At 46.3% G+C, this 19,393-nt stretch overlaps 1 protein-coding gene across 5 annotated transcripts in view; it reads left to right on the forward strand.

Annotated features, from left to right (window-relative positions):
• The window catches only part of LRRN2 (leucine rich repeat neuronal 2), a 238,674-nt gene that overhangs the window by 210,841 nt on the left and 8,440 nt on the right, over positions 1 to 19,393 (forward strand). For 4 of the 5 annotated variants that reach the window (XM_053246802.1, XM_053246799.1, XM_053246803.1 and 1 more), the window contains one exon: positions 15,850 to 15,942. The exons of the other annotated variant lie outside the window; for it this stretch is intronic. The gene's annotated coding sequence lies outside the window, so the exon portion shown is untranslated. The remainder of the gene's footprint in view (positions 1 to 15,849; positions 15,943 to 19,393) is intronic. 5 annotated transcript variants of the gene reach the window in all.

Below are 19,393 nucleotides of genomic sequence, written 5' to 3' on the forward strand. Positions count from 1 at the left end.
AGCAGAGGTAGAAGTTCAACTTTGCTCTACTATAACAGAGTGGGAACTGGCTGGTTTTCAAATGATAAAAGCCTTGCTGGCTTCAATGCTTTTTCTGCCAGAGCTGCTGAACAAATGCTTATCCAGTCAATTTATGGCAGGAGAGAGAGGGCCAAATTACGGTTTATGTTAATAAGATATTTGGCCATGATGTGCTTTGTTTCCCCCCACTCCCGCTAAATAGCAGCCACAGGAGATGGCCTGGATAGGAACCATGGTGAGGAGAGGGGGGACTTTAATCCTTTGCCTTCCTGAAATCCCAATCTGGATTGCCACTGCTCATCAAGGCCAAGTCCTGTTTCTGGGGTACTGCCATGGTAGCTCACAACAAAGAAAAGAAAAGAGGAGCACTGGTCTTGTGGTAGCAAGCATGACTTGTCCCCTTCGCTAAGCAGGGTCTGCCTTGATTGCATATGAATGGGAGACTAGGAGTGTGAGCACTGTAAAATATTCCCCTCAGGGGATGGAGCCACTCTGGGAAGAGCAGAAGGTTTCAGTTTCCCTTCCTGGCTTCTCCAGTGCCATGACTCCCCAAGCTGGATTTTCTTCATGCTGCAATAAACCTATCTTTAGTTTTGTGATATTGAGGAATAAAACTCTCCAATCATTTTGGTAGTCAGCACAGAAAAACAGCTTGCTGCATGGAGACAGCTGCCATAAAGAATCATTTCAAGCTGCTTCCATATGGCAGCCATTTTGTATCAACTAGCCCTTGGGGTATCTAAGTTAAGAAAGGGCTGGTCCTCTTGCTTGCACTCTTTCGAATCTATTTTGCAGCGCATTAAGCAATGGTCTTTCAATAGTACTGTAATTTAGGGGAGGGCATCAAACAGCATAAGGCCTGTGTGGGATGTATTTGGTCTGCCAATCTACCCACAATGGAACTTTCTCAGTAATGCCTTCTGTGGTAAATTTGGTTAAACCATTCCTTGATCCAGGCCAGCTTTTGAATGGTGCTTTAGTTACTTTTATTCCAGCCCTGGAGTCAAGGTGAGGCTAACAGCTAGCAGCAGGAGCACTGGAAACAGACTGCACTTGCCTCTCTGTAAATAATATCTATTTCAATAACCCATTAATATTCCTGATTCTACTCCACTGCCTTGGCCTTGCATACCATAATTCTTTCCACCGCCCCGCCCCCCCATTTCTGTTTCAGAAAAATAATATGTGGAATGCAGCCCACCCACCCATAAATGCCCATTCCTCCCTCTGTGCCCCCACTCAGGTTTTTTTTTTCTGGTGCCGCCACCAGTGCCATCTCCTTTTTACTCCCTGAAGGACCAGTTTCTATGTAATTTGCCATCAGGAGCACAATTTCAGACTTGGGGGGGGGGCAGAAACATACAGCCAATCAGAGTCAGGGGTGTAACTATAATAGGGCAAGCGGAGACAGTTGTCTGGGGGCCCACTGCCTTGGGGGTCCCCCAGAGGCAAGTCACATGACTGACTCCCCCAGCCGCACACCTGCCCGGGCTTCCTTCAGTTGTATTCATCCTCCGAAATTGATGTGAGTGTTAAGACCTGGAGCTACCAGAGTAGCATGTCTTTCTCTAGTACCATTAAATGACTTGCATTGTCCACAATTTACAAAACCTTTTAAAAAATAATTTAGGATGATGCTCTATTGTGGCACAAAGGAGATATAGATATATAAACTATGCTATTTGTTACCACTATTCAGCATCATTTAAGATTTCTTTACTTCATGAGCTGAGATGGGGGCTGGGGGCATTTCAAAATCTTGTCTCTGGGCCCATTCCAATCTTCCTACACCCCTGATCAGAGTACAGCATCAGTGTGTAGACCAGAAATGTGTGAGCATTCCTAAAGCCTGAACCCATGTGATCACTCACAAGGGCAACTCAGGTGATCATTAACAGGGTAAGAGACCCATCCTACCCAGTTTTAAGAGCTGCATCTGCTCCCAGTTTCTGATAATCTGCGAGTAAAAAGCATAGCAGGAGGGGGAGGAAGTGATTGTCTACTAAGCAGCAGCTGGGTAGGACAGAGTCCAGCTGCTGTGTAGGACAGAGTCCTCCTGCCCAGCTCCTGCTTACTTCCTCCCCCTCCTACCTTGCTTTTTACTCACAGACAATCAAAAATCAGGAGTGCATACAGCTTCCAAAACTGGGTAGGACATGGCTCATACCCAGTTAATGGTCATGAACTTCCCTACTGTGTTTACACAGATACCATTGTTTGTCAGCAGCAGCACGGCAAGAGGGTAGCACCGAATCAATGGAGATCAAACCAGATTAAATAATAGATGCAAAGTGAGGCTGCATTTTGAGATGGAATAAGCTCTTCATCAGGGGAAATGTAGCTCAAAAGACACTCCTATTCCTAAGCAGGGCTTTATAGCTTTTACAAAAGGCGCTCTGTGTGTTTGCAGGCTGGGTGAGCTCAGCTGTTCTTGTTATGTTCTCTCCCTTAGGGAAATTGTTTCCTGGCAGATATCCCCCTTCTTGATTCTGCTCAGTTTCCATTTTCTTTCTTTTTGCTGTTCCACCTTAGTGGGCTTTCTTTTTCCTGAAACACTGAGGGGTGCATCAGGGTGGGGCGTGTTGGGCGAGGCTCACTGGTTCACAAGAGACAGGTGGGAGGAGTCAGATGCAGTATCCGATTGCTCATTCAAACCCCATGTTCTATAATATCAATTCTAAATCTTGTCTTGCGGCCAGGAAGAGCCTATTGATCCTAGCCTGGGAATGCAAACAAATGTATGTGATTGATCAGACGATGCTGCACAGAAAAGTGGTTTCTTTGTACAAATCTCCTGGGCAGCCAAGGTCTTTCTGAAGCACAGAGCAGGAGAGTAATACAGTAATCTATCCTAGTGGTGGTGGTTGTTGTTGTTGTTGTTGTTGTTGTTATTATTTTTATTATTATTAATTGACATTTATAACTGTTGGGATTTGCTATAGACATTGTCTCTGTTCTTGATCTGGGACATGCTTGTGGTGTATTTGAATGTGCCAGTATACTGGCTTAGGGGTGGAGTCAGTGTGTTTGTTCGTCTCCTCCTCACTTACTGTCTTTAATTTCAAACTGAGAGGTTCTCCCTGTCTCTGCATAAAAGACTTAGGTAGGGCCATCCCTAGGGGGCTGCAGGGCTGGAGGCAAATCAGCATGTGTGGGGCTTCCTTAACATTTCATATCATTACAGAATGATACTGATAGACGACATACAGTGTAAATGATGTTTTTGGACATGTCCAGCCAGGTTAGAGCCAAAAAGCCAGGTTATGAGCCAAAAGCTACCTCCGGTCTGCCTCGCCAAACTCCAGTTGGAACCTTTGGTTATCTCTAAGGTTTGCCTCCGACAACTGAGGTTTTGCCGCCAAAGTGTTACGTCTGACTGCTTGCGCAGCTATAACCGCCATTTCATGTCAATTTTCAAACCGCGATTATAGACCAAGAACATGGCTGCTCCATACTTCCAGCACTTCTTTTGGGCGGCCTCTCAGAAAACCAGCCCCACTCCTTCTGTCAGTGATGCAGCTATGGAGTTGCCAGGCTACAGGGATGCTGCCATGCCCCATCCTTGACTTGTGATCCTGTCAAGCTGCATAGCCACTCGAGGGCAGCTTTGATTCTCACGCTGTCCCTTGCTCCCTTCACCCAGCAAGCGGTATGGCAAGGGCATGGGATGACAGGGCAGGCACCAGAAGTGCTCTTACCCCCAGACCTTGGGGCCCCGGCCCGTGGCCTCCAAAGGCCCAGGGGGCCTCCTGCTGCCACCCCACACCTGCCGCCGCTGCTCTGCCACAAAACCGGACCACCATTTCCCCCCATAAATTCTAGCTTCCAGGGGATGGGGGGGGTGAGCCAAGCAGGCCTCCCTGTCCTCCCCCATGGCAGCAGCAGTGGTAGCAGGTGGAGTAGCCACTTGGCCTGACTGTCCAGCCCAGTGGCCCCAAGAACTGAGAGGCACTTCAGCATGCCTGCACAGTTGGGCTTCGTGGAGGCAGAGGGTGGTGGCAGAGGGGCTCGCCTCGGAGGGGGGAGCCTCGTGGCGCCCAAATTACCTAGGTGCACCACTGACAGGCACCAGGTGTTCTGCTCCACATGAAGAGAGTAACAGTCATGTATGTTCACAAGCACAAACAGTCCAAGTGGCAACATAAGCAGGGTACCCCATCACAGTGCAGGGAGGGGAACATTTGGCATGTGGTGGGGGGGGACCCCAGTTAGGGTATAAAAGGCAGGCCCAAGCAGGGAATCTAGAGCAGTAAAGTTCTATTTTTTTCACATATAGGTTGGGGAAGAATAGTCTTGCTTGCTCATGAGAAGAACTGTCTGTGGGCACTAATGTCAAATGCACAAGATGGTACTTGAGTTCTATTCAGTGGTACTCTTGGTGCATGCTGTGATGAGGATGGCTACAAAAGCCTATGCAGACTATGCCCATTCAGGAAAGTGTCAGGCCATGGGTGCTCTAAGTAGAGCTGTGCTGTGTTGCTGTATGTTGGGAAGCAGTGGGCAGGGGTATCCCAGAGACTGCTTTCCTGAGCCAAGAGACAGAAACAAGCTCCCTGCCTGGCCGTCCACCCCTGTGCACAGGTGCACCCTCACCTACGGTCCCTGCAGTCAATCCCACTGCCCCGGGGATGGGAGAGAAGAGGAAAATGCCCTCTCCCGTGATTCCCTGTGCCCACTTACCTGTGTATGGTGCACAGATGGAGCGGTCCCAGGGTTTTAAAATTTGTGCAACTGCATGGTCCTGTTGGTGCACTACACAGCCAGGCTCTGGCACATGGGGTGTCAGGATCTCCTCTGGGGCATGTGCAAGGCTTCAGAGGGTTTGGGGGAGAGAGAAGTAGTGCATAATATTTTCTGTTTTTTAACAAAGAGAGTTGGGGCCCTACTAGAGGGGGTGGGCTTGGATTCTCGGGTGGTTTAGCTGTACTCTTGCGCTCACAGTCCGGGGGTGAGGATTTGCCTTTTATGTGTGAACCAGTTTATATCCCCAGTAGACTGGGCCTCTCATAAGACTGCTAGCCCACCTGGCAGCAAACTGCCAGACAGAAGAAATCTCTTGGGTCTGGACTGCTTTGCCAGGGCCACCCCTCACGACATCTTGCCAGGTTAGAGTGGGACATACCGATGTTCTCTCTAATTCTTTCTGTTTGCAGAATGAGTTTTGTTCTGGGTGGCAGTGTCAAGGCAGTTTGTGCATACATGCATTCAGAGTGGGGCCTTCCTGATTCAACCTGAGCGGGATCTAAAATTAGCTGAGCAGGCATCTATCTGTGTGTGAGCATGTACACACCTTAGAGGGAATTGAGGGACAGACCTCGCAGCATCCTTCCCCCCCCCTCCCCGTATATCCCATTCTAGCAAATGTGGATTTCCCCCTCCCACAATGAAAACAGATTCCACCACCACCACCCCGAAAACCACCAGGGAAATTTGTGCTTGTGTGGTGCTTTTGGGGGTGTGGGGCTGTTTAGGGGGGGGCGGGCAGAAGAAGTGCTGGCATTGCAGGGCATTTAAAGGGCTTTCAAAGTCCTTTCCCTGCAGAGGGTGGGCAGAGCACTCAAAAAATGCACAATGAAGCTGGCTGGGATCAACCTCAGAGGCCGAGCAGCAGGGAGGGGCTTCCTACTCCTGCAACTAGAGTTTGGCTGGCGAAGTGGAGCTTGATGAACGTCTGTGACGCAAATTAGTTTTAAGAATAGGAACCTCAGCCACCTTTAACTGTGGTCTGCACAGCTCTTTCAATATCGTCTGCAGCTCTTCTTGGGGTCTGGTTCGTGCCAGCCACCATGAATTCCCCTCATCAAATGCCATGAATGACAATATGTCATGATTTAGTGTTATTCCAAGGGTGCATCTGGGGCGGGGGGGGAATGGCAACCTCCACTGGCATAGCATTGCTCCCATGGCATTCAGAGTGAGTGGGGAGGATTCCTAGTAGCTGGCAGGAGCTGGATGCCAAAAAGAGCTACAAACTGTACTGCTGCTGCACAAAGAGACAACAGAAAAACATTTTTTTTAAAGGACAGCCCCTGCTGTCATGAATGAGATTCAAGTCTCCCCCCGAAATACATTAGAAATTCACAGCCTGTCTGAAAAAAATATTGCATTATCCCCCCACATTCTTGCCACCTGCAGGTGAGGCAACAAAAATAGGAGTTCCGTTTGGATGATCATCCCTAATTTAACACCTTTCCTGTCCCCCTTAAAAACAAATCTGATCAATGAGCTGGGCTTCATCCTTGAAATGCAGCATGTGCACATCAACATGCATTCTGCTGCGTCTTAGAGATACTGCTTTGAGTTGCATATGAGTTTTACTTCCTCCTTCAAAAACTTCCTCCTTCGGTAGCTAAACTTGAAATGTAGAATTGTGCATTGCATATATGTATCCAGTTTCATCTTGACATCTTAACAGTCATCAGAGTCATTGGCTTACAAACAAACTCACAACTAGAATGGCAAATGTGCCAGAAGTTAGACCAAATATCTCACTTTGCTCATCCTATACACAATTAAGTGGGTCTGTGTACCTACTAAGTATGCCTGCCAAATAGTTTTGCTTTCTTATTTAAAACAACAACGGGTGGGTTTGGAACTGTTTAATATGGGGTCTAGTGTCATTATGTGGTATAGTAACCACAACAAATGCTCTTTGCAAATGCTGCTTTTGTTCAATTCAGGCTCAAATACATCCTAGTGCAGGGCTTTGAATCTGGCTGTGAATCTTCCCCCTGCCGTCTGGGCTAGACAAAAAAGGAAGCCTGGAGGTAGCTAGAGGGCTATAGCATCATATGGGACTGGATGGCTTATCCCAGCCTCTCATCTGCCTCGTAAGCCCAGGGATTGCTTGAACTCGCTTTTACCCTGGGATGAATCAGGGATGTGGGTACACTTACGCAAACTGCTAGATAAACACAATCTATTAGCTGCAACTTCAGAGCACCTGTAAAGTGCTGAAGCCTCCAACAATTATCTTGTGCGATGAACACGGAATGCACAACTAATGAGTTTAACTGTGCTGCTCCTGTGAACAGTCATGCTTCCCTGCTGTGGCTAGTTAGAACAAAGCACAGAGTTAAGAAGCCCTGATAATGTGTGGGCTTATTTTTTAATAAGCTTCTTGATTGTTCTGTAGTGCTTCTTTCTAGAGGGATGGGTCTTTGTTCAACATCCAGCTAGAGGATAATAGAGCAGACATCATTTGGAAACGTTGGGGTGGAAAAGTTCAAAGCACGATACTCCGTCCCTCAACTTCCCTTGGGCAGTCTAGTCTGTGGAACTGCTCACAATGCATATCAGCATAAATATTGTCGGGACGTATAACAGGGAAGTGGGGCAGTGGTCCCTCTAATTTTTTTCATCTCTGTGCAGAATGAGTTTTGTTCTGAGTGGCAGTAGCAAGGCAGTGTGTGCGCATGTTCATTCAGAATGGGGCCTTCCTGATTCAACCTAAAGCAGGATCTAAAATGAACCGAGTGGACATCCAAAAACTTGTGAGCGTGCGCACATGCACATGCCTTAGAGGGAACAGTGAAGTGGGGTGCTGAAAATAGTGTGTGACCACATACAAAGAAAGGCAAGGTTCTTCTCTTCGATACACCAGCTGTGTATAGAAGGAATTTTGGCTGGTCAGCTTTTCATACCAGGGTGATTTCCAGACTGCGCAGGAGGAAGTGGTGTAAAATCCTATGGCTAACCCTAACGTTTTGGAGCCAGTTAGAGTTAGCTGTGGGATTTTACACCTCTGGGATTTTACACCTCTTCATCCCACTTTGAGAGAGCGAGAGAAAAGAGGAGGAAAGGAAGCAAACCCCTGCTGGCGCTTCCCTGAGGCGGGCAGGGGGGAGGTGACATGACATGAATTCACCTTTGGTGAATTTGCACTGTCCTCTTGCCCACCCCCAAGAAACAATTGGCTATTGCAACCAAAAGAGGGGAGAATAGTCTGCCTCTGTTCAAGCCACACTTCTACAGCTGCAATCCTATGCACTCCTACTCAGGAGGAAGCCCATTGAACTAAATCATTTACTTCTGAGTAAACTCAGCAACTGGAGAGAATCTATCTATGTGGTCACTAAGAGTTGACACCGACTTGACAGCACTTAATCAATCAATCAAACTCAGCAAGCCTGCAAACTGTTTTCAAAACAAAAGAAATCAGCGACTAAATTGAAATCAACTAAATCGAAATCAGCGAACCCCTGCTAACTTGGCAAAGAGGCACCTTTTAACGTGGTGATTCTCTTTATTTAGCAGGGGGAAAGTAACTGGCCCTATCAACCCCCAGCACAGTACCTCCAGTGACTGTTGCTGGTATCTATCTTACGTTTCTTTTTAGATTGTGAGCTCTTTGGGGACAGGGATCCATCTTATTTGTTATTTCTCTGTGTAAACCTCCCTGAGCCATTTTTGGAAGGGCGGTATAGAAATGGAATAAATAATAAATAATAATAATACTATTTTCTGATGCACATACAATGCTCTAAACCTGAAACGTCAAGCTAAGATCTGAATACAGGCTGTGGCTGAGTGAACGACACCTTGCTCTTCCCATATGCAAGACAAAACCCAGATTGTACAGATGCACACCAAGCCTATATGTCGCGAAGCAATTTCAAGTTGCCATCTGGAAAGCACCATTTAAAAAGTTGCACCTCTTGTCATTCCTTCTGCAGCGCCTCTCTTAAAGATACAGGTGTCTTGTTCTCTTTTTCTCATTGGAAATTAGTTGCAAGAGAGCAGGGAGAACAAAAAAGAAATACTAATTGAAATCTATGGATTTAAATGGAAAGTAATGAGTGCCCAAAAATAGGATAGTGGAGGCTGGGAAGAACTGCAATGAAGATCCTGGGTCATCAGGAAAGCAACATGTGGGGAATGGCTAGATCTGCAAAATGTTTGCATATATGTATATATGGTTGTATATAGGTATTGCAATTTGTTCTTATAGATAGAGCTGGCACCTTTTAATTGATTCCCCCCCGCCCCTAGACTCCTTAGCAGCCTGACATACAGGAATTGAAGCATTTTCTTGCAGGCAGTAGCAATTTTTTTATATGCCTGCCTATTGTAAACGATACAGGAGCAAGGCCTGCAAAAAGGGGCTGGTGCTATGTTAACTGCAGTGACATTGGACTGATCATATGCTTAGCCCCTATATGATTCTGCCGGCGTAATCTGGAGATGCCTCAGCCAGTGGTGGAGCTAGCAGTATCCCACCATGTTCACAGAACACCAGGGGTGCTGGGGCCATCAGGGATGCCGCCATGGCCCCTCCATTCACCTCTGCCCCTCGTCTGCTGCCTGCATTGCAGCTCCTGCCACCCACCACTACTGGCCATCCATCTGGAGGGGCAGATGCTGGATGGGCCCTGCAGGGAACGTAGAACACGCACACTCCCTATGTCTGCATCAGGTCGCATCTGGGCCCTCCATTCCCAGACGGATGGTAGGCTGCTCAGAAGCATGAAGGCCCCATTCTTCTCTGGAGAGAGGAATGGGGCCCTTCTAGCTTCTGAGCGGCCCGCCAACTGCTTAGCAAGTGGTGGCGGGCAGGTGGAGGGCAACGCTGGCAAGGCACCAGAAACAGCAGAAGATGTCAAGTGGCAGCAAATCACTACCGATGGTGAGCAGGGGGTGCGCCTTGCCAATGGTGAGCAGGGGTATGTGCCACCACAGGGGGGCCATGCTGCCACAAGGTGGCATGCCGCCACTGGGGGAGGCTCACCCATGAAAACAAGGGCTCCCTTTGCCCTTGCTGCTCCACAGGGACAAGCCTTCTTGGCTTTTGTCCTAACATTATGGAATGCCCTTCCTGGGGAGGGTCACTCCCCAGTGAGCAAGTGTTGCCTTTCGTGAGCAAGTGAAGACTCTCCTATTCACATAAGCCTTTGGTCCTTTGTGGGTTATGTGGTGGATGCTTTATGCTGTGGTTGCTGTTTGACATGGCTGTTTAATTCTTTCAATGGTTGGTTTTATTATTTGTATGGTTAATTTGTGTTGAACACCACTTTGAGATTTTGTATGAAAGGTGGCATATAAATCCAACCACCACCATGCATTTTCTGTCTATCTGTGGGGAACGCATAGGGAGGAACCTTATCCTGTACTGAATGTGGCCGCCTTGTTTATTTCAGGGTGCAGAAAGTATCCTAGGGGCGTGCTGTGCTATTTAACAGCCTGATTCTGCTGAGGCCCTGCTTCTACTTACCAAGCAGTCTCCACATTATGAGATGCTTCACAAAGACATTCAGGTGCTAATACTTTGCAATAGGTGTTAAACACTTTGCAGGGCTTGATCCTTTAGATCAGGCCTGCTCAACTTCGGCCCTCCTGCAGATGTTGGCCTACAATTCCCATAATCCCTGGCTATTGGCTGCTGTGGCTGAGAATTATGGGAGTTGTAGTCCAAAAACAGCTGGGGGGCCTAAGTTGAGCAGGCCTGCTTTAGATGGATAGCAGGGGCAGCCTCTTGGTCCATCTGGTGTGCTTTCTGTGTTTATCTAGGCAGCCACCTGCTATTGCCCAGATTAATACCTTTATAATAACAGAATTTAACATTTTTATTTTCAGCCTTTCACAAACAAGCTCCTACAATCCCACCTGCCCACAGTTGCTTTGTAATTAAAGATCTCGTTCTCTCAGTGAACCAGTTGATGATTGTGCTGCATACACATTTAGCCCATTGCAAAGAAAACAGATTGAAATTTAACGACCTCTCGGTAGGTGCATTTGGGCTCCCGTGTGACTGCCCAGGTCCCACAATAGCAGGATGATTAAATAAAGAGATGCAGTCATCTCATGGAAACTACATTAAATCCTATTTAAGAGGCATTAGGAAAACTTCCAGCTGATTTCTAGGGACAGTGGCGCATAATGAGCTCCCAAAAGGAAAAGGAAGTATCTTTAGGGCCTTGCTCGATTTATCACTATAATACTGCCATGCTAGCATCCTGGTCCTAGAAGGAAAAGACAGTGCCATTTAAACCAACAGGACTTTCTTCCAAATATATGAGTTTTAGCAGGGAAGTGGGCTTGATGTCCTCTGTAATTATACTTGTTTTTTTCATGTTGTGACTCTTTCTTTTGAATGCATCTCCAACTCCATGTGCTAAAAAGAGATTTGATGCCTGATCATGGTGATACTTACTTTAGACAAAAGGCTTACCAGGGCGGTTCACACAATCATTACTAGGGTCGGAGATGCCTACTATCATAGTTTGGGAGCTGTGCACACCCTCCTGATATTTGATTGTCTGCAAGGGGCAAACAAGGTTGGAGGCTCTTTCCATGATTGTGTGGTAAGCAGCAGCTGGGTCGGAGGGCGTTCCCTCCTACTTCATTCAGCAACTGGGTACACTCCGACCCGGCTGCTGCTCACCACACAATAACAGAACAGGGGCGTAGCTAGGAGAGAGGGGGGCCCGTGTTCATCCCTCTCTCTGGCGACACCCCAGAGGGAGGGAGATAATGAAGAAAATAGGGAGGGGTGGAGCTGGAGGGCCCTCAGGAGTTTGGGGCCCGTGTTCTTTGAACCCTTTCGCTCAGTTATAGCTACGCCCCTGTAAGAGAAGGTGTTTCTGACCTTGCTTCCCACTTGCAGACGATCATATATGCAGAGCACACACAGCTCCCAAGTTACAGTAGGTGTCTCCTACCCTACTAATCACTGAGGCTGTTCTCATGTGCAGCCTAACCTGGGCTAGTGATTAGAATGGGTTAGACTGTGCATGAGAACTACCAGGATCATGACCAATCCCAGCAGGCCAGCGTCAAATCCCGCTGTTTACCCCACCTGTTAGCCGAGGTTAAAGGAGCAAGTGCTCCGTTACCCCAGGCTATCTGCTGATGTGTTTACCAGGACGATGTTTAGTTCCAGTGGTCACAGAGATGGGCGCCTAGTGTGCCCGTCTCCTGGGGGAAATTTCCCAATGCAACGTGTGTGCTGTGCATTGCATTGTGGGATTCACAGAGGCCGGGACAATGTGTCCCAGCCTCAGATCAATCCGCCCTGCTCCATGCTGCACGGAGCAGGGCTTATCATGTGGGAACACGGAGCGCACTCCCACCAAGCAACAGAACATCATCTGTGGCGGCGGGGGGAAGTAAGCGCCACCTGCCTTGAAGCCCTCTCACACGATCATAAGAAAGGGCTCACTGTGTGAAATGCCTTACTGTGTTCAGTGGGACTTATTCCTGAGTATGGATGCCCTAAAGAATCGTAGTGGATTTCTGGGGTATAGGAAGTCTCAGGTCCTGCCATGTGGAGGAATATGCAGACAAAATGTTTATTGTGTGAAAATGATGAATAAACATTCACATATTGGTGACTATACCATGAATGTAGGAGAAACTGGGCTGAAGTTCCACTCAGTGGGTTTTGCATCCAAGAACTGGGCTGAGCATGAGAGTGTGAGTCTGTGTAGGTTGGTGCATATGTGCTCGGAAGACCTGTAATATCATTACAGCATCACAGTTTTCAGTGTATTTCACTTCATTCTAAAGGATGCCAGAGTGATGATCCCACTTTTGTGAGATGGGAGAATGGAGAAGTGCAGAAAGTGCGAGAAACAGATTTGTGTAGTGACCTAGGTGCCATGGAGACTTCTGCACTTATATAGCTAACTGACAGCATTCTGGGGCAAATAGACTTTAGCAGCTGCTGCTATTGAACAAGATGCTTCTGTGAGCCACACTACTGAATAATGTGCAACAGCTTATGTGTATGTTTGTTAGCAGTCTAGTGGCATGAGGTTGTTCTCTAGCAGTCTGTCTTCACAGATCATGTACACCTTGTTCAGAGCATGCAGTGTAAGTGGCACAAGCAGGAGTGGAGGGAGCCTGGCGGCAGCCCATGTTCAGCCACCAATGTGGGCCTCTGCCCGCCCCATGTCTGATGTCAGATGCAGGGGGCCAGCTAGCCACACCCCTGTGTTTGATGTCAGGTGCAGGGGCATGGTCTCCCTCTCAAACGGGGCTGCGCAGCCTTTAAAAGGCAGGGAGAGTCGCTACAGCCCAGCGTGGGCCAATTTCGGTCCCAAACGACCCCATGTCTGGGGCCACGAGACGCAGCCCCTGGTGGAGGAGGCCCAGGTTCTTTGAACCCATTCGCCCAATGTTGGCTCTGCCCCTGGGCACAGCCACAGCAACCTGCACTTTTTAAAGTGCTCATCGGGATGGACTGGTTGACTTGCCCATTATTTCCACTGCTCTTCTCCATACTCCCCAATTATTTTTTTACTGTTTCTAGGAATGTGAAAAAATCAGAGTAGCTCTTGAGGGAGGGAGGGGCTGTAGCTCAGTGGCAGAGCACCTGCTTTGCATGTCAAAGGGCCCAGGTTCAATCCCTGGCATCTCCAGCCTGAGAAATAACTGGAGAACTGCTGCCAATCAGGATAGACATAGATGTGCCCGTGGTCTGACGCAGTATCTGGCAGCTTCCTACATATGCTTTAAAATTACTTGAATTCATTTGGGTAAGAATATGAGCTCCTTTTTTATGCTACATGGGACCCATGTTGAATGTGCTGCTGTGGCAGGACTGCTGAACACAAAGGTGTGAAACCATAGGAAGATAAAGGGAGAGGATGTAGAGGGGGGGGGAAATACACACACATACACATACTCACACAGAGTATGAGGCTATTCACATGAGCGAGCAAAACCAGGCTAAGGGAGCCAAGCCTGATTGTGCTTGCTCGTGTGAACCACTGGGATTGTGCCCGATCCTGGCATCTACACGGCAGCAAACCCATCTATGTAGCCTCCTCATTAAATGAGGTTAAGGGAGTGAGTGCTCTCTTACCCTCATTTCTGTGGTTGTGTGTCTGCTGTGGCTGTGAGCAGCCGTGGTGGGCACACTCGAGGGGGAGCGGGGTCCCAGTAATGCACCAAGCACTCACACGGTACATTATTAGGTGTACCATGCTAGTTTTCTATGTGCAAAAGATTTCTATTTCTATGAGTGTAGTTCTTTTTGTGTATGGGGGAGTGTTCATCCTGTGAAAGCCCTCACCTGCTATCGGAAGCAGTACAGTCAAGAAACAGGTTTACTTTGTGTCTTGTTCATCAGTCTTGTATAGACTGGCCTTCATTTTCTCTGTTTGCAGAATGGCTTTTGAAAAACTGGACAGAAGAGGTTGGTGTTAGGTACTAAGTGTGGAATGCCATAGTTAGATATTGAGATCTTCAAATACTTTGCCATTTCCACCCCACATACCCCCACCCCCACTGGCAAGTTCCTATGCCTTTAGCACCTTCATGCAACTCCCCCCCCCCCACAGCAAAGAGATGCAGAACTAGAGGAGAGCTCCACCTGTTGATTTTCTGCCTGCCATGCAGCACTTAAAGGTAAATGAGATCTGCCAGAGAATAGGTGGCAACCTGATTAAGAGCTAGAACAAAAAGGAGATGGATCTTGATGGACCTATAACTGTAAATAACAAATAAGCAACACAGAAACCTGAAACAGAAACCCAGTCCAAAGGAGTTCAGGAGGGCAGGGACTAGCCTTAGGCCATCCACTAATTACCTCTGCAGCTCCTCTATTAGGTAAAATTGCTAAATCCATAACAGGAATTGACTGACCCATATGCTATGTGGCTGTTAACAATGAATGGCAGAAAAAGAATCAGTAATAATGAGTGATAAGCATAGAATGATTAATTGGGAGTGACAGACAAGTGTCATCTTGCACACTGGATTGTTAGAACAACTCCCCCCTCTTCCTCCAGCCCCATCTCTCCTCTGCAACAAAGCTGTTGATGGAAGCTCACCACACAGAGCAACAGAACTTAGCAGGGTCACTAGGACTGCCAAAACAAAAGACTTTGTGGGGCTGACTGTAGCATTTGTGGGGCTGACTGTAGCATTTCCATCATGCTTACCTATGAGCATTCACATGAGCAATGAGTAGTCACACCTGTACTACAAGAGAATGTAGTATGAGTGTTATCCCCTGTGAACTGAGCAAAGACGCACCTTTTAAAAGTGGTGATTCTCTTTATTTAGCAGGAGGGGAGCAATTGGCTGGCCCTATCCATCCCCAGTTCCTGTTGCTGGTGTCTATCTTTTGTTTCTTTTTTAGATTGTGAGCCCTTTGGGGACAGGGATCCATCTTTATTGATTGATTGATTGATTTTTGTTTCTCTGTGTAAAGCACTTTGGGAACTTTTGTTGAAAAGCAGTATATATATCTTTGTAGTAGAAGTAGTAGAATGGTCTCTTCTTGTCAGATTGCAAGCATGACTTGTCCCCCTAGCTAAGCAGGTCTGCCCTGGTTGCATTTGAATGGGAGACTTGAAGTGTGAGCACTGCAAGATATTCCCCTCAGGGGATGGAGCCACTCTGGGAAGATCAGAAGGTTGGTTCCAAGTTCCCTTCCTGGCTTCTCCAAGATAGGGCTGAGAGAGATTCCTGCCTGCGACCTTGGAGAAGCCATTGCCAGTCTGTGTAGACAATACTGAGCTAGATAGACAAATGGTCTGACTCATTATACGGCAGCTTCCTATGTTCCTAAACACTTGTCCAGTGTCACTGATGATAGAAAGCAGAGGCAGCTTTCCCTGATCCTCTATTGGCCAAACACTTGGACCTCTTGTAGACCTAGTTCTACCTAATGGAAGAAAACAGCCCTTACTTGTCCATGGGATGATCGCCCTACCTAAAAGAAAGATTTCCCCCAAGGGGTCCACAGTTGGCCTTGAGGATGAATGGTAAAGAATAGTTCCTTGAAGATGTCTTTCCTTTGTGCTTCACTTTACATGCCTATGCCCAAATGGAAACATCTCCAGATTTTTCTAAATATCTTTTCTTCACTTAATTCTGTAGGTTCTGAAAACAGCCTGAACTAAAGTCAGAATTGCCCTGTGATTTGAAAAACAAAACAAGGTTACAACTACCAATGAAATTCTGCTCTGCAATGTAAGGCTTCAATTTCCTCTGTTCACATTGTGATTTTAAATTGTGATGACCTATGTTATAAATAATAACCATTATTGATTTGAACCTATAAATCATAAATGAAGTGTGAGCATGTGATTTTTTACCTGTCATGTGCTCCAGAAAAAATTAAATGAACAATGCTACAGCTTTTCAAAGCCAATATAGTTACAGGCTCTATGCTCACTCTATAAAGGGCATCTGGATAAAGATTATATGCCACTTCCTTGTTGTGGTCCATGCACCAAAATTGATCCTTTACATTTATGCCTCTGTGTTCTGCAAGGTCTTTGATTTTATTGTAGTTCCCCAGAGAAGCAGAAATAAAGAAGGGGTTGGCCACATAGATGTTCACAGCCCTTTTGATGGACCTTCATTATTTTTCTCGCACTCTACAGATGTTTCTTCTTCCTTAAATCAATCAGGCTAAGGAAAAATATATTATCCTCGTAACGTGAAAAAAATATCTTACATTTCCTTAAGGATCTGGAGCAGATCCCACAGGAAATCTAGGCAAAAGTGTATTGCCTTTAATATGACTATTTCTATGCCTGTTCTAGAACAGCCTGCTCTCTGGCATGCCACTTTTCTAGGTGCACGTCTGAGTCTGGAAGATTGTCTCTTGTGTGAAATCCATGAATGTCAGTTAGCAAATGGGAAAGAAATCCTTTTTACAATAGTCCTATTCCTTCCTCCCTTCTCAGGGAAAATGTCTGTGAGAATAATCACAGGACAGTGTTCTGAAGGCAGGAACAGAGTATCAGTTGGCAACATGATTTTCCAAAGGATGACATGTTTCTTTCAGGCAGGAGGTCTCTCTCTGAGTAAGCTGCCAGTGGAATAACTCAGTGCGTTACTCACAGACTGCCAATGGAGCTCTTGCTTGCAGTCTACACTGAGCAGCGTGTGTGTGTGCACGCGCACATATGTGCATGCTTCTCAGCTCCTAAAGAAGTGTAGTGTATGCATATACCTCCTCTCTTCCGTTTCTGCCGGGTCAGACTGAATAATTTACTTTACTGTATTAATCACTCTCCAGTTTTTGCTTTCCTTCTTGTATAAAGCTCAGTTCAAACATTGTGGCAAGTTATGGTGGTTAAGGAATGGAAAACATTGTTATGGGAACTTAACTATATTTTAGTGAGATATCCACACTAATAAACTATGGTTTGTGACGGACTAGTAAACCAGAAAGAAAAATCATGCCTTGAAATGGGATTGCAAATGATGTTTATGCTTCCTTAAGGCCCATTTTGCATGTAACAACAAACCAGAGTTGAATGGAGAGAAGTTGGATTTTGTATATGTCTGAATGCATGAAGCTGCGGTTTCTCAGCAAAAGTGACCTGCAGTTTCCTTCACTAAACTCCAATTTGAACCTTTGGTTTGTAGTGGGTTTCACTGCTCTGACCTGAGGCTTGAAGGTGGCAGCATTATGTCTGAACACAGATGGGTTTTGTGCTGTTTCTGGAACCAAAATCATAGAGAGGGCAGCCCAGAACCACCCAGGAACATGGCCACTCCATGCCTGCCACACTTCTCACTGGCCGCCTCTCAAAACACTTGCCCCACCCCTCTTTCTCCATGCCCCTCTGCATCCCCCCGGAACCAGTAATTGTGCTTCTGTGAGACTGTTTTGCTGTGGGGCTACTACAAGGGCAGCGGTGCAATTGCTGTCAGGAGAAGGGCTTAAATGCCATTTAAAGGGATTTAAATGCCCTTTCCCTGCCAAGGGCAGGAGGTCCGTTTCAAAAAGGGCACAATCACACTCAGCCTGCCCCCTTGAAAATCGTGGCCCATGACTGCTGCCCTGCAGACTTTCTGACACCTTGCCCACAGTCTGGCGATGCAAGCACTGTGGAGCTTGCTGGAACGCAGCCTTGATGGACCAGGAAGAGGGAGTGGCTCCCCTGCCCTGAAACCAGAGGTTGCTGGGCTATGGTTGAACAAACATCTGCAATGCAATTCATGGTTACAAAAATTAACCTCATGCTCGTCTGCCCGCAGTTTGATGTTCTGTGTGAATGGGGCCAAAGTTTGGAGTAATGGTTCCACTTCTGGAGGTCACTATGCCTAGAAACCAAACTGCTAAGCAGGCAATGAAACCAGAGAAACAACCCTAAATGTTATGTGTGCCTGTATGTTTGGAAGCACAGACCATCATTTGGATTATGTTATGGTTAGCACAAACAGTGGTTTGGCAAACAGTGGTCTGAGCCATATTATTCAGTCCTACATCCTCAAACATTTTTATTTGACTGTTTGTTTATACACTTCTGAATTTAACCTCTTCAATCCAATCTAAAAAATCTGTTTCAAGCAGACAGTATTTGATTATTGCCCACACTGGGATAAGTCCACTCCCATCATGCTTTTTTCAAAAATTATTTTTATTTTATTTTATTTTTTTTTACATTGTATATCCCGCACTTCCTGCTGTATGGATGCATAAATTGACTCTGTAGCAGCCTCTCCTCAGTCAGATTTAATGCCAAGAAGGGACTGTTCTCTTGGAAAAGATATAGTAGAAAAGTATAATTATCCTATTATATGTCGTCAACAAATCTACAACATCTACAGCGTATGACATGTCAGGCTATGCGTGGCTTGGTGCCTTAGTGTTCATTTGTGAGCATTTACTTTCATGTGTAATAAACAGCAAGGCAGTCTCCAAAATGCAAACATAGGGATAAAATAAGGACAGCAGCCCACATGCTACACAGCATCAAACGCATAACACTGAGACCCAGGGCTGCTAGAAAGTCAGAATGTATTACCAATGCATTAGATTGTTGTGAATGAAGGGAACTGCAGCATATTGCCAGCACATCCACCTATTCTGACCAGCATTAAGGCTGTCTTGCAAGTCCACAGCAGCCCTGGGACTCAGCTTTCCAGAGGTGCAATGCTGCACATCATATTGGTGATTGGTTTTACCTGGGACAAGTACCAGGAAATAGGGACTGTCCTTGGTAAATAGGAACAGTTGAGGATATGCATGTCTTAAATCAATGCTACTGGCTCTTTTCTTTTTTCTTTTCTTTTACAAAAAGCACGTTAACAAAGGGAAACATCCGTTTTATTTTCAATCTTTTTAAAAATTGTTTAAAAATCACTAATTTTTATCTACCCTGCTTTGAAGGCTTCATTTATTTGAGTCCTGAATGAACAAAAGAGCTTGCAAATCTCTGAATCAGTGGTTTTTAGCTAGTTGATCGCAAGCTAAGATTGAGTGAAAGTTTGCAGCCAGACTTGAATGTTTACAAAGCCTGGAGGTTTCTTAATTTAAAGAGGTTTTTTTAATTAAGGCCTGCGTGAAGTTGGTAGCAATGTTCCTAAGAACATTCTCATCTAAGCACATAAGATAGACATGGGTGGAAGAACAATTATTACCCCATTTCTGCTGACAGACAATTAAAACCAAGCACAACAA

The sequence above is a fragment of the Hemicordylus capensis genome, chromosome 4, assembly GCF_027244095.1.
Source record: "Hemicordylus capensis ecotype Gifberg chromosome 4, rHemCap1.1.pri, whole genome shotgun sequence".
Taxonomy (NCBI): Eukaryota; Metazoa; Chordata; class Lepidosauria; order Squamata; family Cordylidae; genus Hemicordylus; species Hemicordylus capensis.